The sequence below is a fragment of the Balearica regulorum genome, chromosome 16 (genome assembly GCF_011004875.1).
Source record: "Balearica regulorum gibbericeps isolate bBalReg1 chromosome 16, bBalReg1.pri, whole genome shotgun sequence".
Classification (NCBI taxonomy): Eukaryota; Metazoa; Chordata; class Aves; order Gruiformes; family Gruidae; genus Balearica; species Balearica regulorum.
In genome coordinates this window covers 4,716,911-4,743,935 of record NC_046199.1, presented here as the reverse complement: position 1 = coordinate 4,743,935, position 27,025 = coordinate 4,716,911, and positions in this window count along the sequence as shown.

Genomic DNA, 27,025 nt, shown 5'->3' with positions numbered 1-27,025 from the left:
GCTAATTCCTCCACTAGCTGAAGGTACATGCTGAGGCTTCCCAGGATCCATATCAAATAAAGACCACTACAAGTAGGATGAGCTAGGTTTATGTTTACATGCACCTGCAACAGGATACACACAGAACAGAAAGAGTGGGATACAACTCATTTCCTCCACCACCAGTAACCAATACTGCTAATACCAAACTCCTTATTCCCCGTGCTCAAGCCAAGCCAAAAAAGTTAAATCAAGCCTTTTCAACACCACCAGTGATATCACATTGCAAGTCTGCAGACAGCCACGAACAGATAAAAGCACAGAATTCATCAATCACTGTAAGTTATCCCTGTATCTGCTTTGTGCGTGAAATGTGTGTCGAAGCTCGGCTGAGCACAACTCAATACCCTCAGGCACATCCTGGCTTGTGCCTACCATGCACTGGGCTTCCCAGATCGGGTAGTCTGCTCACAGCCCTCTCCTGACACAGGGAATGAATGCCCAGGAGAGCACTGCAGCTTACACTTTCCATACGCCTGTCTAGAGGCAGCTCAGCTTACTGACCTGGCACTTGCTTTCCAGATCTCTCTGCTCTAAGCACTTACCACAACCTGAAAACACAGGCAAAAGGCAAAATGCCACGTTAGCCCACTCCTCCCCACCCAGCTCCTGACCTTCTCCAAAAGAAGCCTTAGGTCAAGCAACACTGCCCTGCCAGTGATTCCCTGGTAGGCTTTTCTTGGCTGTTCCAGTACGTTGACTTGAAGGACAATAACCTCTAGCTTGTTTTACAACTTGTCCCTGCTGTGTAATTACACTCCTTTTAATTGGCTCATGGGGTTTAATCATCCCTTGGGACCCAGCTTCCAGTTTCTCATTAACTACCGGCACGCACTCTTGTTCTGAGGACAGGGGATGTGCTCCAGAACAGCACACTGAGGAGGGTCTTTCAGGTTCGGAAATTAAAGACTAATAGCAGAGCTTACAGCCGTGTCTAGCCAGCCTCACCGCCACATATACTTCTCCGAGTCAGCTACATCCCATTCATAACTCACACAGCCACCTCTGCATCCCCTGGGAGAGGCAGCCAGCCCTGCTCACATCCACTATAAATTTTTTCTTAAAAAACTGGAGAAGGTAGGATACAGCAAGGCTTGAGAAACCATGGCAAGAAAGATGCCTGACACAAACAGCAGAGTAGATATGGGAGCCATGCTGACTCATGAGGAGCATCTCCCTGTTACCTCCCATAACCTCAACTGTTCTAACATTTCTTAGAAGTTTGCAAACTTAAACTCTTCTCAAAACAGTCTAAAAATATATCTAAAATTATATCCGGAGTAATATTAAAGCTCTTTGTTCTATGCAAAGTGCCTTTGCTCCACCCTGGATGAGCACAAGCAAGCAGAATTCTGCAATGTTGAGGGCACAAAGGAGTCTCCCAAGGTTAACAGGGATTAAGGTTGGAAATAACCACCAGGAAGCTAGCAATGAAAAGGAGGCCAAGCAGTGGAAGGACTAAGAGCTAAGACAAACATTTCCACGCCTTAACCACCTGTCTTCTGTAGTTACTGCTTGCCCAGAAAGCCTGACAAACGTAAGCCTGGAAACAGCTATGCTGGCATATCACAGAGTGGCAGTAACGCATTTCCATCCCAGTCCTGTAGTCTGTATATATTGTCCTACAGGGAGTACCTGTGAAGTATGTTCTGGAGTTACAGGACGATCAGAACGACTTATCACACCTGCCAATCCCTGTTGCACTCTGCTTCTGGACAGCACATGTTGGAAACAACCTCTGAGAATTAAGTTATAGTTACTACTATAAATTATTACGAGCCTTGGCTCATCCTTAATTTCCTCTGGATTTCAAGAGGAGAAGTATTCTCAGGTATGCTCAGGCTTTCAGAGACCTCAGACTAACAGTACCAGAGGAGAAATGGAGCTGCAACAGGCAACTTCTTATGCAGGACAGCTGACCTTGCTCACAGCTTCCCAACAGAAGCAGACCCATTCATGCAGTCATCCTTATACCAGCTGTATACCGATGTGGTTTCCTGAAACTACAGATTTGTTCTGGTGCAGTTTAAGTTCTCTCTGATGGGTCAAAGGAAGACAGACAAGGCTCATGTAACTATTTCCAAGTGGTCTGTTTGTTTTCAATTGAATTTCTTTCTACCAAATTCAAATCTTGTTCTCTCATACTTTTTTCAGTGTAAAGGAGAGGGATAGAATGAGGGGAAATGATTCTTCTTAATATTACGATACAGAAATCATTACCAAAAATCACCATCAAGAATCCCAACACTTGTTAAAGTAGAAGGTACTTTTTCTTAATAAAGATCCACAAGTAAACATTTCAAACCAGATATTTGTCACACACACCAGAACATGCATGTTCCCTGTTCCAGTCACCAACAAGCCACAACGCAAATAACGTGCTGGTGGCACACGTAACTTACCTTTTATCTTCCCTGCATTTTAGCTTTCCACATGGATAACCCAGCTACAGGGGTACCTTGCCGTTTGTGTCGTGCAACTGGCTGCAATATGTTACGACAGAGATGCAAACTGCCTTCCAATAAAACAAACTGAGGTCAAATCCCAATCAACTACAGTAAAGCCAAAGTTTCCATAGAAAAGACTATGATAATTTTTGCCTTTTGTTAGCATTTTCCTTTACCAGAAGTGAGAAATCAAAGTTAGAGCACGGGCTATGTTTGTGTCATTTGTATTATCAGATACATTACAGAACTACATACAGAACAGCCAAGTGTTGTACAGAGGGTTAGAAAGTCTCCACAGAGAGGTAACTGCTACATCCCAAGCAGTCAGCACCAAAGGCTCTTCACAGGAGGATGAACCAAGGTCATGATACACCGCAGAAAATGGAAAAGGATATTTGACATCTGGTGAAGGAACAACATCGTGTTAAACTTATACTGGCAGGACCTTGAGATCCAAGTAGTTTTCTATTACTTCTCAGCCATGCTCGGCAGGTTTGTTTGATTTTTCCATCAGAATCCTGCAGCTCAGTTCGCTTTACCAGAGGGGGAAGTTGCTGGGAAAGGGACTGAGAAACAAGAATCTGTCAAAGAGTTGTTTTATTTCCTACAGCACTGGCTGACTGACCAAAATCCTATAAAAAAAAAAAATCAAATTCAGGAAAAAGCCCTGAACGTGTCAAGGCTTTTGGAACAAATGGCACAATAGGTTTTTCCTGTAGCTATAGGCATGTATTTCTTCTTATTTTTTATTTATTTATTTAAGCCCCTGTAACACACCATTTCCCCCAAAGGGCTGCAAAGGTTCAAAGGCTTTGAGAGCACCAATAAATCATGACCACATAAATGTCCTGTAGTGAAGTTTGATTCTTATTTACCCGGGGTCTTTGGGCCAGTGCTCAGTCTGTGTTGGAGAAGGCAGATTTACTTCTCCTGAGATGCCCTCAATTCACAGAGTGCTCATCTTTCAAGCAGCACCACTCCAGGCCTCAGCTGCCAAAACACTTCTAGCTGCAAGTTTCCATCATTTGCTTTATCACACTTCCCTTTCCCCTCCCAGATACTGGTCTAAACTAAGTTATGTTTAGAAATACCTTGTGAGTGGCCAGACTATGAGTCAATGAATCTCTGTAAATCACTGCCATATGCAGAAGAATTTCAGGCCTCAGTGAGCTCTCTCCTTACACCATCTCTAGCTCGATTCTCTCTCTAAAATAATGCTCAGGACTACAACATATTGTATAGCACGGCAGGAAAGCTCAGCACATGTATCAGCAGGCTACAAGAGCGGGCCATAAGAAACAGAGTGTGTTAAAAACAGGACAGAAATACTATTTTAGACAAATTGGATGCCCAGTTGTATAACTAACGTGCAGTTCTGTCCTGCAGACAGTAAAGCAGTATAACAATCTCTACTCCATAGCAATGATGGTCTTTTCATCCAACTCCATTAAGAGGAAAACATCAGCAACAGAAGTTCCAGCAGTTGGATTAGTATAAGCACCTGATACTGTAGCTGTTTCTCCAAATTTTTCTCAATTAGGTTACTTAATCTAGCATTCTTTCTTTAATGTCAGTGAATATCTACACCAAATCCACTCTGAAGCACCATTTTTAATTATTCACAGGTAATACAGCTATGGGTATTCACTAGCAATTTGTGAAGAGACTCCATGTTAGTCTTAATGTTTTAGAAAGTCATTCAGACAGGGAACAGAACCAATACCTAGTGAAGTAAATTAACCACTTACATTACATAAAACTGAAATACTATAGATTTGGATTATTTTCAGATACCTACATGATAAAAGAAGAATTAATAACAACTAATTATACCAAGTCATTGGGCTATAAAACCCTGAACTTTTTGAGAGAGACACAAAGCATTCAAGCACTTCGGAAACATCACAGCTCCGTGCATCATTCATTAGAGAGATAAATTTTCTAGACTTACTAATTAAAATCAACTGTTGGATTCAGTGGCATGTGATTGGGGCATAGGTAGGTATAGTTTCAATTGCAGTGGTAACACACATAGAGAATCTCATCCTCGGACTTCAAACACCTTGAACCCGGCAGGAATCTGCACAGCTCTCCGTTTAGGAAAGGCCTTTTGTCATTAATAGTTTAGAAGTGTGGAAGGGAAATGTTGGCAAATCCCCAGCAGCAGATTTGAATGAATTAACTGTAACCCAAAAAACAGGTGGGCATATCAATCTGCAATGAAGACCACTTTGTTCCACCCCATCTAAAAAAAAAACCAAAGTCTAAGTGAGGATCTAGCATTCTTCAAATGATATCTATTTGACTTTTATTTAATTTGCCTTAGTTTTGGGGGAGGGGGGAGGCGGTCAGTAAGCTTAAAACAAATGACTCCTGTATAAAGTAAGCTAACCAAAAGGGTTGCGAAATGATGGATCTAGGGAGGATGCAGCATCAGGCCCAGGAAGAAGGCACTGTGACAAAAGGCTCAGAGGACTCATACTGGCGGTAACCAAAAGTCAGCATATAGTTTGCTTATGTTAAGAAAGAGGATTGTCTGACTCTAGTGGACCCCTCTCAGCACCACAAGGCTGAATGAAGTGCAGGGTACCTTCTGAAACCAGCACAAGGCAGCGGGAGGAAGCTTGGCATCCACCCGTCTCATGCATAAACAGAAACCTCCAGGCTCTGGGCTTTTTCTTAGCCATTACAAACATATTACGAACTATTCCAATGGAACAACATTATTACTAACAGGATCTCAGTAAATTCAAGTAATAAAACATTCAGCTTTGTGTCTTTTCCTGTCTCTGAACAAACTCAACAAGTTGGTCTGCAAAACTTAAAATAATCACTGACAGGGAAAAACAGCAAGTGCAAATTTGGAGGGAAGAGCACAAAACAATTCATTAGTAAACCAAGCTTTGCCAGTAATTTTCCACATAACTCAAGTAAAGCATCTAACTTCTGGATTTCCATTTTCCCAGCTGTAAAATGGACTTGTCTGGACAAGAGGCTCAATCTATTAATGCAATAAAATAAGATTCCTACTTGTTAGCAGAAGGCTTCCCCTCTGAGTTCCTGCTCTATTTTGTCTAACAAGTTTTGTCTAGAGATTGCAGAAACTCCCAGCCAGAGGACATGCTCTTTAGCTGAATTACAAAGCCATGTAAATTTAAGGTAATGCAAATACATTTCAGGCTATTTTTATTTATGCCATGATATTATATTTGTTTAATTAATAAAGGCAGCTAAACATTTGCCCTGTAAGTTTTTTGGTCAATGCAGTGACCACGTTATGTTTGCGTTGTGTACACTGGATGACAAGTTCATTGGAAAACGAACAAGAGCCCATCTTCCAGTCACTGACAGCAAAAATCCATCTTTAACATAATGGACACATATAATTGTTGTGCACCCTGTTAGACACACCAAGTGATTGATACAATTCAAAAAGGAGGGGGGTGAAATTATGATGATCTATAAAGATCTTGCTGGAACAGAGAAAGAGGAAGAGAATCATTTTTAATATGATTAATATTGCAGCAGAGAGGGGGAGAAAGGAAAGAGATGGGATTTGTTCCCTGTTATAACACTCTACTCCCATGCAATACTGCTTAGCAGGAAAGCCTTCCAGCTGAGGGCTATGAAACAGTTATCACTGTTAGGTGATTAAGTTACTAATTCTTCAGGGAGAAGACATTTAGAGGCCCATATTAAAGGAGAGCGAGGCAAAATTACATTCCGTTTCAATTTAGTTTAGCAATTCTAGTGATTTAGTTAAATGAAAAGCAATTGTTCCAATTAATAGTATTGAATGTTATTCATCAAAAGTGTCAAAACAGCTGTGTTGGTGCATTAGTAACCTATTCTCTTGTCAGAGATATGGATAATTCCCCAGGATTGCACCAGGGAAATGGCAGAGCAGTCAGGAGCCTTCAGCGGGAACCCCACGTCCTGCAGCGTTAATGACTGCAGATTCATGGTGCTTCTGTCAGGCTCCAAGCAAGCGGCATTGCATCGGGGTGGAAAGGACAGCTGGTTGCGCGGGGGTTCAAGAGGGCAAGGGATGTTCCCGAACACATGAATCTGCCTTTCACCCTCTCCAGCACCATCCCACAACTTTGCTTTGAGACAGTTTGACAGGGCAGAGCAGCCTCACACTGCTGGAGAGAGCAGAACAAATGCAGCCGCTCCCCCTCCATCCCACCCCTTCCTCCCACTCTCACGTGGAGGAGGGTAAGAGCCCCCCTTGCTTCGCCTAGAGCTGGTGCAAGAACAACCTGGAAGCCAAGCCTCAGCAAGTGCCGAGCGACCATTTTGATCCATACCAAGTCCTCGGCAGCAACAGCTTTTCTCATGGAGCTCATCCATCAAAACAGTGATTAAGGAGGTAAGAGGAAAAGTTCGGATGTAACCCCTGAATACAATGGGGTAATAAAACACAATGGTGCTGCTAGCCTGGGAATATGACACTCTGGCACAAGACAGCACCTTCTATTTTGGGATAAACAGACCCCGGTCTGAACATGGCTGAGGGCATCCTGGAGCTCATTAATCTGTATGGGAATGTCAGAGACAGGATAACAGGTCTGATAAGGGTTTCCTCCAGCCTTTTCCTCGCACCACGCAGGCCCCCGCAGCCATCTCTGCTATCTCCACTCAATAAGGCTTTATACACTTCCTCCCAGGACCCATAATTGCCATCTCAGTGCAGGCGATACTATCATCTTCCTTTCCTTTCAAATTTCCATAGCCTTTTTAGGGGACATTAGAAAATCCTGTCTTTTTTGGACTGTGCTGTTTGTTTTCTCCAGGAGCTAAAGAAAATAAACGCATGCTGTATACCAGAGTTGAAGGAAAAGGGGGAAAAAAAATGGTATTACAGGCCCAGAAGCAACCTGCTGTAACTTGTATCGCTTCTCAGCGGGGCACCTTACCCAGGATGATGCCTTTGCACTCCTTGGGAACAAGGCGAACCGCGTGCCAGTCCCATTCCCCAGCATGGCGCAGGGCAGTTGTGGGATCCCCTGGGACACACCACGAGCCAAGAACTCTAACAGTCTGATAGGTCAAATGAAATTTCTGTTCTTTTTTTAAAAAAAAGTTAGCAGACAAAAACAGCACAAATATGCTTTTTCTCCCTGTCTCTGATGGTGTCCTTCAATCAAGGCTTCTAGTCCAACTTTGCCTTCATGAACAATGAGTTTGTGCAATGTGATCTTTCTTGCTTCTCTTCCCCACTCCAATCGTTGCCATGGATTATACCCCAGCAGTTGCCCTGCTCTAACACACACGGAAATAGCCAGATGTTCATGTTGAACATAAGCTAAAGTGAAAAATGCAGTGTACCGCACCATACTGGCACTGCTGTAATTGAAACATTATTTATTGGGGGGAGGGAAATAATCTCTCTTATCTATGCAAGCCATAAGAGTTTAGCATGACCTGCTCAAATGCTGAGGAGGAGGGAGACTCGAGAAAGAGACCTGTAACTATAAAAGCCTCCCCCAGCCTTACACATAAAAATAAATAAATCAAGTATGCTCACTAGGTTTGGCACTCTACAACGTTCCCTCTAAGCCCTGGCTTGGAACTGTACCTACATCAGCTTTTATCAGAAGAACTTGAAAGTACACAGAAAATATCACCTTGACTTACTTGCTCTCTATTTTGTTATGACCTCAGGTGCTTTGCTGCTTCAGTAACAAGTCTGCTGAAATACAACTTGAAGCCAGAGCAATTACCAAAATCCCCCTGTGCTGGTTTCACCACAGGCAAACTAACATACAGTAAGCACATGCTTAACATTTGAAGAAGTTGGGAGAACAAGCATGTTAAGACCAGTGACCAGAAGAACAGAGAGGCACTGTGAAGCCCTCACAATATTACAACTCAGGCTTTTGGCATGAAGGAAGCTCCTGTTTGGCAACTCTTATTTTCTCATTCCTGCTCAGGATAGTAGGATTTTAAATGCCTGCGGGGCATAGAAGGTTACTGATAATAAAACTGTGCATTTTAATACTCCAGAGTTATCGTAAGTAGATATGCCTGGTTTGGTGCACATGGCTTTTTCTTAGCTGTATTTCAAACGTGCCACATAACATTTATTATGAAGAAGAATTAATGAGCCCTTCATTAATTATTTGTATTACCATAGTACCTAAGGGCATTAATCACACATCAAGGCATCGTTCAGCAAACAGTGCCAGAACACGATCTGCCCAAAATCCAAACTCAGGGCCAAGAAAAAAACCTGCACAGAAATGAAAGAACACATAGTGTGGGAAGCATGGGGTGCTAGCTTCAGTCAGCAGGAGAGGCAGCAGACCGACCATGTCCCCTACCACCAAATTACCCCTGTACATCCCAGGCAAGGAAATTTTTCTAAGATATACAGGGTGGGGATTGGTACTACCCCTCAACAGTCAGTAAGAAGCTCTCAGCTTACTGGAAGCCAAACCCAAGGAGGAACTGTGGAATAAAGTTGCAGCTGATGTACAGAAGAGCCTGTGGAGACAACATGGAGCAGTCAGGCACAGTTTGAGTCAAGTTAAGGATCAACTGGACTCTTGGAAGATCCTTTACAGGTTCATTCCTTTAATTTTATGATATTTAAAAATAATTGAAAAATAGCTAGGAAAGTTCTTTAGTCATGTTTGTTACACTAGCCCAAACTTTAAATGTTTCATTAAATGTTAATACCAGCACTATTCTCTTTCTCTGAGAGGCCAAGGCACAAATGTGTCTGAGAACTGCACCTTCACCCATGACAGACCCCAAGGCAGCAAATGAAAGCTTCAGCAAACACTCAAGGTCATTATCTCCTGCCAAAGTTAAACATCAGTAATAAACAAATACCAGCTTCTTATATTAAAATAAACCTGAAGCAGAAAATTAAAGCTCAGACTCTGTCTAGATGGAGATTAGTAACCAACATACCAGATAAGTTCTTTCTGCCTTTTCGGCTCATACACCAGTTAGTCCCCAAACCCCAGGCTTTTAACCCCAGTTCTTCTAGCACACGCCTAGCACGGACTGGGAGCACCCAGTCATTCTTCATCATTTTGACTCCTACTATCCCATCACTTGGAAAATGGGATGTGTCCTGACGTAACAGGCAGCAATTATATAAAACAGATGTACGTTGTGAAGTGAGTTGATCAGCAAATGAAGTTGATTCCTTCTACCCACACAAGGTTCTGGTGTATTAAATAAAAGCAAATTTAAATCTGAAAAGCCACTGTTGTACTTCACATGCTCCATTTTCCTCCCAAGAGGAGGCTCCTGCATTAAACTACATCTCATGCCATGCACTGCTGTCAAAAACAAAGGGTAGAACAGAGCAAGAAGGTGCCATACAGAGTGAAGTGTGAAATTATTGCAAAATAGGACATTGGTGCATGTGAATTAGAGTACTTTGTTTCCCAGCTGAAACTTTTTTGAATTCCTATTTCACTTTGTTGTTGTTTTTTGTTTTACAATAAAAACAGTCTTATAGACAGCAGAGTAATTAAAAGTGTTCTCTTCAGTAAAAAAAAACCCACACAAAAAACACCAAACCAAAAAACCCCAAATCTACACACACAAAAAAACCCCAAACAACAACAACAAAAAACCCCACCAACTTTTTATCCAGAACCCAGAACTGTTCTCCCAAAGTTGACTGCAAGGGAATTTGGCTAACACAAAAAGGATTTTTTTTAATTATTTAGGTGCATTCTCAGAAGTTATCAACTAATCTCCTTCTCGATTTCCTAAACCAAGAAAAGGCCAGATGCAGTAATCTATTACAGACATGATATAATTGTACTGTAATCATAACAGAACAATATCTGCACATATGCTTTTGTTAAGCATAGGGCACAGCCTGACACTACTCATTAGGAAACAAATGGAACATTCAACTATAGCTTTCATTTGATCTTACAAAGATAAGCCGCAGTATTGTTATTCCAGATTTTATGTGTGTGTGTGTGTGCAGGACACAAAAGCATTCTCTCTGAAAAAACCCAGACTGGTCTACATGGAGGAATTGACCAGTGGAACAGTATATGCTGCTATTCGCACTCTGGAGTAACTTACAAGTCACTCACCGAGCACAGCATTAACACCAAAAAGCAAGCCTAAACCAGTTTGTTATTTCTCTCTGCTATAGTCATACTGGTCATTTTTCTCAGAATATTTTTCACTTTCAGATCCAATTGGTATTGTAATTTATGTAATATTATAAATAGTACAATAGTTATACTCACTGGTATTGTAATTTAAGCCTTGTCTATGCTTTGTGTATGAAAAGTTCTCAGCATAACTAGTAGTTATACTAGAAAGGGAAAAATCAAACAAGCAGCTGATGTTGCTTTTGAATTTACTGAAGGATGTGCCTGGCAGGAAAGCAGTTAAAAAGAGGCAAGGTGAAATTGCATATGATATAGCACAGTGATGCTACTGCATTATAAATAATGCTGAAAGATGCATTATTTATATGTTTAATATTGGGCTCGCTTATGAAGTAAGTTTCTTTCTCCAGTTTGTCTCCAATGGTAGTAGAAAGGCAGGATCACATAGCAGAGCTTGGAAGAAGACATGAGAGTTCAGGGAAGTTTGGGGGGCAAACCACTGGAAAACAGAGCAGTGGGCTCTATTGCATTTCCTCAGTTTACTAAGTAAGTTGCAAATCTCAGAAGGTTAGGAGCTCAGCTTTCATTCATTTAAACACTCAACAGAAAGAAAAAAAAAAACCCTTGGATGTTTATTTGAGCCTTATCCCAAGTCTGTGTCCTTTAACAGCTGCAGAGCTGGCACGGAAATACTCTGAGATTTCTGGCACCTCCATGTCTGATCACTGTTTTAAACCAAAGTTGGAAAAAGACTCTCTGCCCCGTAAAAGTGTTTAAATTGGCTCCTGCAAAAGGGTGGAGCCTACAGCCCCACAATGAGCTCAGGCTTTTAACACCCTCATTTTCTATTCCTGTGTTGAACTTCGCATAGATCCAGTAGAAGTACTATTGCTCAAACATCACTTTCCCTTGTAGAAGTACTATTGCTCGAACATCACGTTCCCTTGCTGCATTAAAAGCCACACTAGCAATTTTTAAACAAGCGCAACTAGAAGGCTAGAAGCACAAATAAATCTGGTTGTTATCCCAAATCAGAGCACTAGCAGGGGCAAACACCTTCAGCCAGAAGTTGCCAACTTTGTAGAAAAATGCCTGTAACAAGGATTTTATCTGCCCCTTATCCCATACAGTTTCACCACCTGGAGTGTTAGGTATGAACCACTGCCACCTTTTATTTGCATCAACATACAAAGTTGTAAACAGTGGCAGCTGAGGAATAGAGACAGATCCTATTCATCCAGTGCTGCCAGAGGGCAGTTAGCTTTTGCCGGAGTTTGGGTGGACAACCAAATTTGTCTGCAAAAAAATGTCAGCTCCAGTAGGTTAGAAAGTGCTCTCAGCAATGAGTACAGAGCTGTGGTAGAAGTTAACAGTAACAACACTCTCTAATTCAGCAATCCAGGGCCTTGGGGAAAAACTAAAGATTTCTTGTGCTTTGGTTTTGTTGTTGTGGCTTCAGTCCAGCTTTGCCTCATAAAAGCAAAATAGGCCTGTGCTTGGGACCAGGTGCTGACAGTCACATGAGCTCATCACTCCAGCTTTAAGTTTTCTAGTTCTTGCAGTTGTAGGAAAAAAAAAAAAAAAAAAAGGCTTGAAGACTAGAATGGGACAATGACCCCAAAGATAGCTGGTGTTTTGGTTTGTTTTTTCATTAAATCATTCACTCCAAAACCACTGTTTTGGAAACCTGCTTTAACAATCTTATTCTGTAAAGTCCCATATTACCCCAATTCTACATATTATCACTGAAAACATTTTACAGTTCCATCTCTAACTGAAACACCATCCAAAACCCACCCTTATTAAAACCCACTAAAATGGAGTTCAAAAATACAGGTGAATGATGGGAAGGAACTGAAATTCTTTTTCAAGATTGAAGGTTATCTGCTAGGTCCAAATATTTCAAAGCAGCGCTTAAGCACATCTACTAACATTTCAGTCCTCTTCTGCAGGGGTTTTGCTGCCTCTTCACCTTTGGTTACGTACAGCATTTACAGATAGGATGTTCTCTGCTGAGAGGCTGTAATGAAGGGCTCACAGCCCCTCCTTCCTACCCAACTCTGTGCAGTAACACAGGCAGGGACAGTAATTGGCATCAGCCTGTTTAACTTGTAGCAACTTTTCCCATAGCAAATATTTCCTGAATGCTTCCCATTGACAGCTAAAACACCCCCCACATAAACCCAGTGACAGAAGAAACTCTGTGTTCATTTTAAAGCATCCTAGACATTCCTAGCTGCGCACACAAGTTGAAAATACAGACAGCACACCCTCCAGCCTCAAAAGTGAAAGCAAAGGAATGATGCTCAGGCTGTATCACACTTAATGCAGTGCCACGATACTCGGTTTGCATTTCCACAGGATTGATTCCTTTAGCTTGGCACGGATGAACCATGCCTGTTTCACTTGCCGTTTTTGGAACAGCGATGCAGAGCTGAGGCCGACTTTTTCCAAGATGCAAAGCTTGCCAATAATTCAGTTTGCACCTACAGATCCTGTTTGTGTAGTGGAGTCTACTTGTGAATGTTCTCGAGATGAGGAACTCCACCTGGTGCAAAAAACTCCAAGTCAAATCACATAAAGGAACTTAGTTTATGCTACACGGCCATTTCCAGATAAACTTTTGCAGTCAAATCTACCCAGCACTGTTGATCCCAGTTCCCCACTTAGCTGGGCAATATTAGACATAGTTTAAAGCAGAGAAGCCAAAAGAATCCAAAAATTAAAAAAAACACTTTCCCCATATTCCATTCAGCAGCTGTCACAGAGGAAATGCAAGCAGAGTGATTAATCCTTCCAGTTACATTTCTGATGCAAGAGTACCAGCCTCTCAGATTTGGGCTTTATTACCACACTCCGTCTCCCCAGGCCAATCGTAAGAGTCAAATTTTGACAAATTTCACACTGTGAGGCTTTTAAACAGTCAAATATTACTTTATTATTTAGAACATCATTTTTTGGTTTTGTTTCCAGCTGTATGTAGCACTGAAGTTTGCATTAATGTACTGTATTATATCATCCTTATCAGACAAGTTTCCTAGGTACAGCTGATTCTCCTTTTTGATTTTCTACAAGAGCTATTAAAAATGCTGACCAAAGAATATAGATTTTCATTAATATTTCCTCTTCTTTTGATCTGTTCCTTTGATTTACCTGACTCTACGATCCAAATAATGAGGAGTTCCTGTCTTTCATGCAACAAATGTAATGCCAAAACTTAATCAAACCAAGATTTTTAAGAAGAAAAAAAGGCAGTACATTTAAAGAGCTTTTCCTCACCCTGTCTCACCAGATGACACTGAAAAAAGCAGGCCTCGAGAAGATGTACCAGCTAAGAATCCAACATCACTAGCGTCTTCCAGAAGCCATTCTCTACTTTGTAGGCATGCAATACATTTCTGCAAACAAAGCTGCTGAAGATAAGAAATTTGGATTGAGAGGGAGACAACCTTTTTCTTTTGGCAGAGGAAAACAAAGTATTGCTCTAGGGTTTTCTCCATGCTGTCTCTTGTTTCAGTTCAGTTTTCCCTGCTAGGTTAAGTAGTTGATGTGTTCTCAGAACATCCAGTTGACTGTACACTTGTTTTTCAACCCTGCTTTGGCATAAGGTTGCTGTTCTTATTCTTTTTGGTATTGTTCCTGCACAGGAAGGCAGGAAAATATGTTTCCAGGCTCCTAATATATGTTTGTTTTCCCTTATTGTTGTTCACTCTGTTTACACAGTGCTTGTTTTTTTTCATCTTTGATGATCAAATTTAAACACTTAATAGAAGGAGAGACATTTCAGGGAGTGGAAAATACAAAGGCAGATGAAGTAATGAAGCAGAGCACAGACTACATTTTCAGTGCTGTTTTCTTGAAGAGTCAACCTTGACCCCAAGATGCCCAAACAAGCTGCAAGTGTAACACATGCACTTCTGGAATAAGACCAAATGCCTCTTGTTTTTATGCTATTTTTACATTAGTGAATGAGGGAACAGATGTGGTTCAGAGAGTCAGTCCACCCCAGAACACCATGCTGCAATCACTCCAGTGTCATTAAATCCCCATCAGAACAGCTTTGTTCAGGAGTTGTTCAGTTGGTTTCATGTGACTGCTGCTCGAGCCTAGCTCTAACCTACACTTCAAACATATGGATACTCTGAGAAGAGTCAGAGAATTAGTAATTCACCACTCTGTCTCAGAGTCAAAATTACTAGTGGGGTCCTTTGAAAAAAGGATACCTGCAGGTTGATGAAAGCAAGGGTTTCATCATTTGCAAGGGATACTTACCTACATGAAAATAGACATTTGTATATGTATTTCTATATCTGTATATACTCAGCTGTCTTTTCCCCCCCACACACACACATTTCCAGTATTTACCTGTTGACACAATAGTTTGTATATGCTGACATTGGAGGATATTAGCATAAGCCAAGGTATAAACAGTCTGGGGAGAGGGGTATGCTAACTGACACAGAAGTTTGGGTGATGTATATAAACAAATGTAGGAAATCTGCAGCTTCTCAAGAGGGGTCAGAATAACTTCCAGCCAGCTAGACAATGAACAAACCATCTTTTCTTGGTAACTTGGGAGAAGTCTCTCCCATCTCTTTTTTTTTTTTTTTTTTTTTAAGAAAAGAAGTTCAGATGCACATAAAAAGGGGAATAAAATAAATCTGAAGGCTCTTAATCCTCACAAATGGTTGCCACATCACCCTTTCAGTGAAAGGATACAAGCCTTATCCTTCAAGCAATTGCACTTATTTTCTCCATAAAAAAAGGACAACAGGTCTTTCCTCTCCCAATTTCCCCTCAAGGGGAGGGCTGGCATCACTCATCATCTCCCCGTGCCCCATCAAAGAAATGCTTGCTGCCCCAGTTGCAGTAGCACTACGCCTGGGCTTCTGCCTGCAGGACCAGCACACCCCAACAGTCATCATCTCACTCAGCATCATCTCAGACCAATGCCAGCTGTTTTCCACAGTGATATAATTTCCATCCCTAACACCACATGGTCAGAGCCAGGTTTGAGCATGAATAACCTCAAGCCTAAAACCACAGAAGGGGACTCACGTGACTGGATGACTTCACAGGTAACCTGTATTGGTGTGGGACCTTCCTCTACTTTTTTTTTCCCCATATCTAAAACCAGAAACAGCTTTTCATGTCCCATTAAAACAAAGCAAGAATGGGCCCACAAGATATTTTGGAGACATCCAGAAAGATCCCTGAACTGTCAGTAAAATTCTAGGAATCAATGGCCAGCTCAGGAAGGCACAGGAAGAAGCATAAAAGAAAAATACTCCTCTGAGCATACCATTATTGTTAAATATCACCATTCCAAATGTAAGAGATAAATTTTCAAGCGTTACAGCAGGTCTCAGAACCCTATTAATAGAAATTAGAGAGAAGTCTAATAGAAAAAGACAGAGAGGAAGCCATTCTCTCCACTGCTCCCTGGGGAAGGTGAGAAGAGACTGAAAGATGACACTTTATCTCTTCTAATTCCCGTGGGACCCATAATCACAGCATTCATTCAGCAAATAATAATAATAAATATGGTCTGAAGTGACTCCAGCTATTTCAGCTTTAATAAATGGGTTGAAATAGGGGCAAATTCAGATACAGAGAGCATCTTTTCAATAAAATCTGATAGGGTTATTAATAACATTAATGGAGTACCATGCTGTCTCCATTTTGTTAATAGTCGCCTTATTCTCCCCCAGTCCATTCCCCACCCCTGTGCACAGACACAGAGAAACACACACACTTTTCCCTCCAGTGATGACAGATTCAGACTGTCAGCTTTCTGCTGGCAATGCATCCCAAGAATTAGTCAAATTTGACATGATTTTATTGTTTTATGGGAACTGCCAACAGGGATTTTTCTGCCTGAAGTACATTTATATCCCAGTTCAAATCAGATCCTGGCTTAGTTCATGGACAGAAAGAGGATAAGCCAGGAAACCTGCAGCTCTTCAAGGACACACACACACAAAAGTTATGCCCATAATGAGAGGCTTAGTGCCTTACTCCAGGTAGTTGTGCCTTTGTTCCAACTTGTCCCTTACTCCCAGGACAGCTTTACCTTCCAGCTTACGGTTCCCGTATCAGGGAACCAGTCCCGGTGTGTGGCCACAATATTTGGGCTGCTGGTCCAAAACCAGACTTTTAAACACAACTGGAAGTCCTTACACACATTTTTAGAAGAGCTAAAAATCTGTCTGCAGAAGAACAAGTGCAAGCAGGTAGATCTGCCTCATCTGTCCAGTATTATTCTAAAGGGATAATCTAAAAAGGATCTCTCTATTTTATTCCCCCGCCCCCTTTTTTTTTTTTAATAAAGTGTAACCTCGGTTCCACTGTACTGCATGAAAAAACAACCATTGGCTTCAGTTGTACAGGACCAAATCTTAACTGAGGGCTCCTGATAATCTGGAATTCACCCTCTTTTATCCTATTTCACATCAGCCTTCAGCAGTATTTTCCAAATATCACGTTTTTACAGACTTAATGAGATTAAAAAAACATGATTTTTTTTTCCCTTTGCATTTTATGCTTTCAAGCTGTGACTTCCATAAAATTATTTTGGTTAGCAAAGATGGCTATAAGATTAAAGAAAAAAATGCATCTCATTTTCCTAGTCCCATATATAGATGCAGGGAAGGAACAGTCAGAGCCAAAGTGGTTTATATCACAGTACTTCCCCTTGCAGGGAGACAAAAAGAGAGAAATAGAATTATAGAATTGCAGAGAAATGAAATGTTTGAACAGAAAATAATTTCCCTAACTTGTAGCCTGCAGGCATAACCTGTCATAACTCTGCATGAATTGAACAGTCAGGGAGTTCAAGTTTTCTGCAGCTTACCATAAACTAATATGCTCCATCATATCATCCTCGGGAGACAAGGATTTGAAGGAGCCACTGGATTTAGAACAAGAAGAGTAATTCTGTGGTTTAATAGAATTAGAGGGAACTATCAGAAGCCCAACACAACCCAGTGCAGATGGAGACTAGGCGGAAGGTGACAAAACCAATCCCAACCCACACACCACACCAAAGACAGGGGAGCTAAGTGGTAATTCTATTTTAAACTCTTCTAGAGACCATGGATTTATCAGTTCACATCATACAAGAATTCCACTATTTTACATGCACGTACCCAGAATGACAAATTTCCCCTGGAAACAGGATCATACTGTGAGTCTCACAACATGGTGGGTCAGCCTCAGAGGCTACTGTAGGAGAAGAGTGCCCTCAGAGCATGCATTACTTTCTGAAAGGTAGAGTAACGATGCTAAGAAGAAAGAAAAACACTCAAGGAAGAAATAGACTACTTTTACATCTTCATTGAACAGAACAGGCAAGATTCTCTTCTCCTTTGACCTTTATGGGCTTACTGAGGTCTGAAATCCATGAGCAAAGCACACTACAGTGCAAGTACTAGAGGCTACTCCACAAACAAGACACAGCTGAAAAAAAAAAAAAGTGTTTTTCCCAAGGTACTCTGTCCTCCAGCCTCTTCAGAACTATACGTATACTGTGGAGTAGATACAATCCTAAATACTGCAATCCACCAGAACTGAAAAAACCCAGAACTTCTCATTCTCCGAACTGCTCATGGGTCACAACAGAAATATAAACTCCACCAGGGACACAGGCTGGATTAAATTGACTTGCTCGTCTGCAGAAGGGGAGACTAAGAAGAAAATGCTGAAGCACCTCCAAATGGTGGGAGGAGGCATGTTACATGTGCTCAGTCCCAAAGTACTCCTCCTCAATTTCTCCACTGTATTACACTATGAAAAGTTCCCAATACAGAAAGCAGGTCTTTCCTGGGAAACCCCTAGAAGAAAGTCCTAGTTGACCTGGTGCCAGATCTTCTCATTGCCTTAACTGATTCAGTTTGCTCTTCCTATACTTCTACGAGACAAACACCCTTTCATGGGTTTTGTTTTAAGCTATCACAGTTCAAGTCTCAAATCGCTACAGGTATTCCAGACCCTGGACAGATCCAAGTACTTCCCCAAAATCTGTATTCTTCTTTATGGTGCTTGCCCCAGCCACCCTTCCCAATAAAGCTCCTAGCAACATCCCTCACTGGTTAGAGCAGTCAAAACTTTTGACACCTACTTCAGAGAAATGGAAAGCTGTCCTCTCCCCCACCAGATCTCCATCCTCTTCCATTCACTTCCTGAAGGTTTCTCTTCACCTCTTTCGTATCAGGGTTTCGGGACCCAGCACTCTTTCTGCTCCCTGTGTTGCTCTCCTGGATCAACAATCTCTGCCACCCCTACCCCAAACTGTACAGCAGCATCCTCAAAGTAAAGTCTTTCCCCGTGCAAGCTCTCACTCCGACAGCAGGCTCCCTTTTACAGAGAGCCCACACTGCTACCCTCCTGACCCAAGCACAAGCATGGCAGATGCATCACATACTTCAAACTCTCCACTGTATTGTGACTTCCACAGGTGCCCATCCCTAGGCACTGCTGAGAAACAGTCTGCAATATAGAGCGGTGCCTCTGGCACACCTGAATGCAACTTATTTGCATGGGAGAATGAGTACACAGCCCTGAGTTACAAGTAACTCACAAGTGCTTCCATTTCTTATCTCCACAGGGTAAGGTAGTTAACTTAGTGCTTTCATGTGAGGCAATGTTCAAGTTAGCAGCTGGGGCAGTTTGCTGAAGGTCAGAAGGAAGGCTTAAGTAGACTTGCAGACTACACCCAGACCTTCCAATGCCAGCATCCTATCACTGGATCTCCTTTTCTCTCTAAAAAGACTCTTTCCTCAGTAGAGGAAAACATCAAGAGACCATTTTCAAAGGAAAGACTGAATGAGAGAAAGCAAAAGGACCTGCATGCACTCACACAGAGCAAACTGCAACACAAATAACTGCCCCCACAACTTCAGTGCTCGCTTTACCCATTTACCCCTTTGAACAAAGGGACGACACCCACGACATGACCTGCTCAGCAGCAGGGGCTTCTCTGAAGCACTCCGTCTGACCTCAGTGTAATGAACAGAATTAATATGGCAAAGCCTCTAACACGGCACCACTTCCCAGCAGCACAGCCACAGCCTCTAATTGATTAGTCCATAAAAATCTGTGCACTAAATTGAAAGGAGCTGCACTAATTCTCTTTTATGTTAAATTTCTGTCTTTCTCCTTTATCGAATCCTTCGTCGAATGTCCCTTCTGCTACCTATTGTAGGCTTGCTCTGGGCCTGTTTTCCTCTTGCCCAGATTAAGTACCTAATCAAAATCTTGTCTCCCTTAATGGCATAAAATTGAAAGATAGATATTGCACTTTACACAGCTGATTAAACACTAGAATGTGGCTAAATGCTTTACAGGGCTTGTTACATTAACTAACTCTGTCATCTGCCAGCTATCTTATAATTGCATATGCTCATGTTGCCACTGGTGAAGCCAAGGTAAGATTTCTTTTCCCTCCATTACCTCTTTCCACTCTCCCTCCCTCCACCTTGCTCCCACCAGCTGCACGTCACTGAGGAGCTAAGAACTCCCCTGTAACAACCACCTGAAGAAAAACTGTCTGATGCTGTTGCCTATAATTTTCTCTTCTATGTTCAACTGTCAGTCACTGGTTTGTGACCATCTAAAATGGCTAATGTGATGGAAAGGGAGAGTAAATGCACACAGCAATTTTTTCAGAAGGAAGTAGGAACAATCCTGCCCACCCTTGCTTTCCTCACAGCTTTGATGCTAGAGACCTTGTTCCAGAAGTCAGAAGAAAGCAAGGATAGAAGGAAAAAAAGTGCTTAGGCTAGCTTGTGTAAGAATGTATATTAAATAGTCTGAAATTCCCATTGGCTTGTCCAAGCATGATCTGATGTAGGTATCCAATATTGCACATCTTGGGTTTTTCCTGACATTGTAATGATATCAATGCAGATGGACTTTCTGGAAGACTTACAAATCTATCCCAGTTGATTTGCTTTTCAGAGGAGAGTTTCACCTTCTGCAAGGTATTCCCAGAGAAGGATCTCTAAATACACCCTTCAACTGGATTGCTTCAAGGAAGAAACAAACCCAAAAAGACTTTACCAGAAAATTCTCTGGAAGAGAGAGAAATGGTAGAGATCTTTTTTAATGCTCTTGGGAATTGGTAACAACTGAAATATTAAATCAGGACCTGTTTTGTTTAAAAATACAAAACATGTAGCCAAATGTTCTGCAGATAAGATTTGTCGTCTTTGTCATCCACAGACCCAGCAATTTTAGAAACAGATCTTGCTTGCCCAAATACAATTTTTTTCTATATAGATTGCTTTAAAGTAAGTGCCAAAACACTCTTCTCTTTGAATAGAGAAAATAGACTACCTGTTACATCCAGACTGTAAAACGTGGATAGCTGTTTTCTCTGTCTTTTACAGAGAATCTATTTATTAAGCAATAAAATATCATGCCACCCATTTCTGGTCCTATATCACCCTAAAAAACTTTTTTCCTATTCCAAAATTCCTCTACAGGAAGTGTTAGAAGTCACTTTTAGCTGCCTTTCTAATTCTGCACCTTACTATACAAAAGCAGGACTCCAGCCAGGTCAGGAGGATCTGTCTGTCCGCACAGGAGTCACTGCGCCTCCATGGGACTGCATTCACAGCCAACTAATAACGCTAATGCTAAGCTTTGCCCTAAAAATACCCAAAGGTCCAATTTTCTTCCCATGGGCTAAGCAGCAAGGGTTTACTGGGTGGGTCCTCCCTCCCCAGTTTACATGGTAGCTAAATCAAGTTGAGCTGAAGCAGACATTACAATTCTGCTGGCAATTAATAATCGATTAATTGTTTTCTTATCCCGCTAGGATTCTGCACCCTCTTATCTTCCATTCTTTGGCTCTGCACAGAAAGCACACAAATTAGTTCATCATACCACTGTTAATGGTTTATAAAAGCTTACTACAGGCTATTATGAAATCTTTAGTAAGTGCTTGTTTTAAAATATTCATAAAGGCACAAAATATATTTTATTAAGACAGGTTGCAAGATAAAAAAATTGAACCCTGAACTAAACATTAAGATCCCAGGAAAGATTAATCTGAAAGCGCAAGACTAGATATCCACAGTAGAAAGGCACCCACATCTCTCTCATAACCTTCCTTTTTCTTGATTGAAGAGGTAATCTTGTCAAATCCTTTTACCTGTAGCTTCACACTTATTAAAATTCTTTGGTTCAAGCTAACACACTGATTCCAAATTTCCTTCTGCCATTTCAGGAGGAGGAGAATAGCTCCCCTTTATATCAAGATCGCTATGTAATACTAGCTAGCAGAATTGATTTGACAGGTTTCAAGGAAAAGCAGTAATTTAGTTAAAGATCAATGTGCAGGTAGCAAAGGTAAGTGGAAGTTTACCCAAGTATCAAAACCAGCACAAAGACCATCTCAAGCTGGTCATTCAGTATGGACAATTCTTTGCCAGTAAGCACTTCCTAAACAGAAAAATGAGTGACTTCATGACCTGCCACACTATTGTCTACTGCTGAGTTCTGAGTTGGACCCACAAATTAAAATAGATCATAAAAGCAAGACCACGTTTGACTATTTTATCCTAATGCTTAGTGGACATTTGGCCAAAGCGACATTCACTTGGCAGTCATGCAGTTCAGCATAGCTGTCAAACCCCTTCCCGCAGAGGCATAGCAACAGAGCTACTACAGCAAGGTATTAAGTAGACTTACAGAAGTACAGAAGGAGGAACAAAGCTTTTACCAGGCCTAGCTACAACCAATGCCATCAATCCCTCACTTTCAGGATCAGATTCACAAAGTAATATATTAAACCCTTTTGTATGTATAAATCCCAATGCTATAATCCCTGCCAAGCACCTATTTCTACACTGAAGCATATTTGGGAGCCATGAAATTCCCATAATGTTCTCTCCACCACGAGAGCACCACCTGTACCAGTGTGCAACCAGAAAGGATTTCACAAGGCTGGTCTGATGAGGTGCTAAACGTTACTGATGGGGTGACTCACCAATACCAGGGCAGCATCACGATTCTGAACGAACCCGATACTCCTGCTACCGGCCAGCCAGAATAGAGCTATTGTGCCCTGCTCCGTGCTGGCCTGGATGGTCCAGCCCTGCCCTGCTCCACACTTCCCAGCCCCAATCTTGTTCATCTTTCCAGAGCCTGAGCAGTTTTATCTGCATAACTCCGCTACTCTTGTGGTGGAAGGAAAAGGATGGGCTGAAAGGTTGCTGAACTTCACACCCACCTTCCACACCATTGGTTCTTTTCTCCTTTCCCCAAAAAGGGACAAGGCAGCTTAGAGATGTACTGCTTGTAGGGTCTGAAGGGGACGGGCTGGGGGTAAACAGCACTGGAGTAAAGGATCCCATATACTAGAGACAGAGAGAGGGGAAAGTGATGGAGAAATTCCTACTTCTATTCAGAATTTTCCATTATTTCTTCCCCCCCCCCCCCCCCCCCAAATGGTTTTCCAGCATAGGAATATTTGTAGCTACTGTGACACTTCTAGGATTGCAAAAGATCCAAACAGCATCACTTACTAGTGTTGAACTTCTGCAATATATGTGGAGAGCTGCTCTTACCTAAATGAGACAGCAGTCAGCAGGATTTATCTATCCATCAGCTTGCATTCTTGGGTTTGTCTTCTTCCAAAAACCTTCCAGGCAGTGGGAGATGGAGGACAATTTAGGCACAAATATCACAATAAGGAGTCAGAATGAAAAGCCAGGGAAGAAAAATCAAAGCAGGAAATTAGGAACTACAAATATTTCCAGCTGAGAAGTCACTATGAGTTTTCAGTGACTCTTGGAAATACCTCACCAGCAGGACCTGAATGAGGTTTTAACAGCTTAACCGGATGAGCAGCCTCTGATCTACCCTTCTGAGAACCTTTCTGGTTCTATTTGTAAGAAAACAGAAGTATGACAAAGACTAACCTTCCCAGAATGAACAAAATAATTCTGTCAGTTCAAAACCCTGCATCATCTTAGCTGATCCTCATTTCTCAATTCCCCTTCTGTTTCTCCCTAGGGACTGTTCGACTAAATATACGTGAATAGAAAGTATCCGTTCCCTTTTGAACTCTGTTAAATTAACAGTGACCTGAATCAGACCCCACAGTCCTGACAGCAATAACTTATCAATGAATCATTATCCACCTCTAAAAACAATTCCCTGCTCTTTCCAAACTCCTTTGACTTTATGAGCATGAAAAAAAAATTAGCGCATTTGCAAAAATATTTCAACAAAGTGGGGATCTTGCGGCAGGGTGTGGGGTGGACACAGGACAAAAGACAGACATTAGAGGAATAAAAAACAGTTACCATTATCTCAGTACCTCCTTTCAAGATTTTCTTCACATTTCCAAAAGACTGTCAGAAACAGAAAGTGAATTCAGATCCAAATGGAAACAAAAAACAAAAATCAACCTTTTTTACTGTGGCCACAGTTGCTATTTTAGGACTGTATTTTCTTGTTCCCTGGCTATTGCGTACCATGAGGAAGCAAGCTCAAGCCATGAAATGTAACTTTGGAGTTCTTAATTCTCCTTCAGATAAATGCTTTTTTGGAATCAGTTTAAGCTTTCTTTTTATTTGTACACCACCTCGAACAACAAGATCTCAATGCAGGAAGGTCTGCCATGAGCAAGGGCAATGAAAATAAACTGAAGCGATGAGATTGGAAAACCTCATCTGGTAGTACCAAGGCTACATTATGAGGAGATCATCCTGCTTGCATAAGAGGAATATAAATGTAAAGCAGTAGTTGCATAATTTATCTTGTAAGAACTCCCAAGCCGATTTTTGTTCCACCAGACCTTAACAGGAAAACAAAAATCCCAAATCCTTGTGACTACTCAGTGCAAGCAGTGGAGCAAGGGCAGAGTGAGGCGGGTTTTGCTGCAGAACAGAGGGGACAAACTGCCAGTAAGAGTGCACGAAGACTGAAACAACACAGCATTCCTAATTTTTTAGGCCCTTTGTAAGTTAATTATCAGACACACTAGTAGGAAAACAGTTGTCCTCATTTCTACTCAGTTGTTTGGCATTTGTTTATTTGGTTTTCAGAAGCTTCCATAGGTGGGGGGGGCAGAACGAAAGAGCACCTCCTTACTACTTTTCTAGCTCTGCCCAGAGGAACGCTCTCTGCTTTTCCTTAAGAATACCACCAAAATTCATTGTACTTATTCAGGATAAGAAGCTTTTTAAGCCAGTGCCTACAACTGAGATGCAAAGAAATACTATTATCATACTTCTCTTACAATCAGATTTTAGATCTCAGGGCAGCCCAGTAGCAAGGCAGAAACATCCTTAGAGCAAGTGATTCAAGTGACTCCTCTTGGCCAGGGTCAGAGATTTGCTCAAGTGGAAATTAAAGGTCTTACTGCAGGTTTTGAGAGGCATTGTGCCTAACACTCCCTCTTTACACACTGAAACAAGATCTATTTTTCAAGGCCCCTAATGAACTTGACAACTGAAGACATTTGTCCCGCTTCTTATAGGAATGGGACTACAAATAACTACTTGTCTTAAAGCAATTTATACAACCACATTTAAAATATAAAAGGGCTACGCTACCCCAGACTGTGACATTTACCTTAAGGTTTCAGAGAGATCTCTTGATAAGCATGGCAATTACCTGGACAGGCTGGGACATTCCTGGTCACAAATCCCAGCTCATCGAAGCAGATTTACTTTGCAAGGAGTTTGCACTGCTGAGTGGTTGAAAGTGAACTGTTTTGATGATCCACATGATAGCAGCAGATAAATGTCAAAGAGCAATAGTAGTATTTAAAAAGTCACAATTAAGAGCTAGCTTTAAAAGACTGACAAGATAAAGAAATTCAGCTAGACAGCTAGGTAGATGACTAGCACTGGCATGCTTCCATTTCAGGACACTACACCACAGAAAGGTGAAAGCCAGGGGCTAGATCACAGAATGGCAGGGATTGGGAAGGACCCCTAGAGATCAACCCCCTACTAAAGCAGGATCACCTAGAGCAGGCTGCATGGAGAAGGAGACTCCACAACCTCTCCGAGCACTGGGACAGGCTGCCCAGTCACCCTCAAAGTGAAGAAGTTTTTCCTCATATTGAGATGGAGCTTCCTGTGTTCCAGTTTGTGCCCGTTGCCCCTTATCCTGTCACTGAGCACCACTGAAAAGAGTGTGGCCCCATCCTCTTGACATCCGCCCTTTAGATATTTATAAGCATTAATAAGATCCCCTCTCAGTCTTCTGTTCTCCAGGCTAAACAGATCCAGGTCTCTCAGCCTTTCCTCATAAGAGAGATGCTCAAGTCCCTTAATCATCTTTGTAGCCCTCTGCTGGACTCTCTCCAGTAGTTCCCTGTCTTTTTTGAACTGGGGAGCCCAGAACTGGACACAATATTCCAGATGTGGCCTCACCAGGGCAGGGTAGAGGGGGAGAAGAACCTCCCTCAACCTGCTTGCCACAGTCTTCTTAATGCCCTGCAGGATACCATAGGCCGCCTTGGCCACGAGGGCACATTACTGGCTCATGGAGAGCTTGTTGTCCACCAGGACTCCCAAATCTTTCTCCACAGAGCTGCTTCCCAGCAAGTCAACCTCTAACATGCACTGGTGCTTGGGGTTATTCTACTCTAAGTGCAGGACCTTACACTTGCCCTTGTTGAACTAAAAATCCATAGCCTAAAAGTCCAAGGAATTACGTAAACCTGGATGCACAGCTCCCACGCAGAGCTATGCGTCCAACGCTGTAACCATTTGTTAGGTTGGATGGTGGCCCACTTCTGTTACTGCATTATTGAAATTACAGACATAACTTTAAAAGGCTTCGCCCTTGCTGTTACCTGCATTGCAGGGAAGAAGGGCAGTAGACAAACAAAAGGACACAAACAGGGAAGGGACAGGCTTTGGTGTGGATCTGCAAAGTCACAGCTCAGGTGATACAGTCACTCCTCTGGAAGCCAGGGAAGGCGGCACTGTTTCTACACAATCGCGAGGAAACTTCTTGTGCTCTCAGCTGCTGAATCAGGACGTGACTAGGATTCAATTCAGTCCAATTATTCAACTCAGCAGTTACCTGGAGTTCTTATGGGGAACAGCAACAGCATTGGAAAGCTGTTTGCCATTGAGACCAAAAATACTGCCAAGACTAGGACCTCTATGTTCCAGATCAAAAGTAAAAGACATTTGTGCTGTATCGTATGATGAGAGGGAGAACAAACTCTCCTTTCACGCTCTTCCAACATCACTTAATCCCACTAATGTCAAAAAATTAATCCTCATCTGCCTCTTTCATCCTGGACATTGTCTCAGAAGTACATTGAACACCGCTGAGTTTACCAATGCGTAATTATGGTTTGGTCCATGTAATAAAATGAAGATTGGCAAAGCTACAGAATACTGAAGGTTTGTAAATTGTTATTGTTTGGGGTTCAGGGTAGATTCTATCTAGATTTCAATTTTA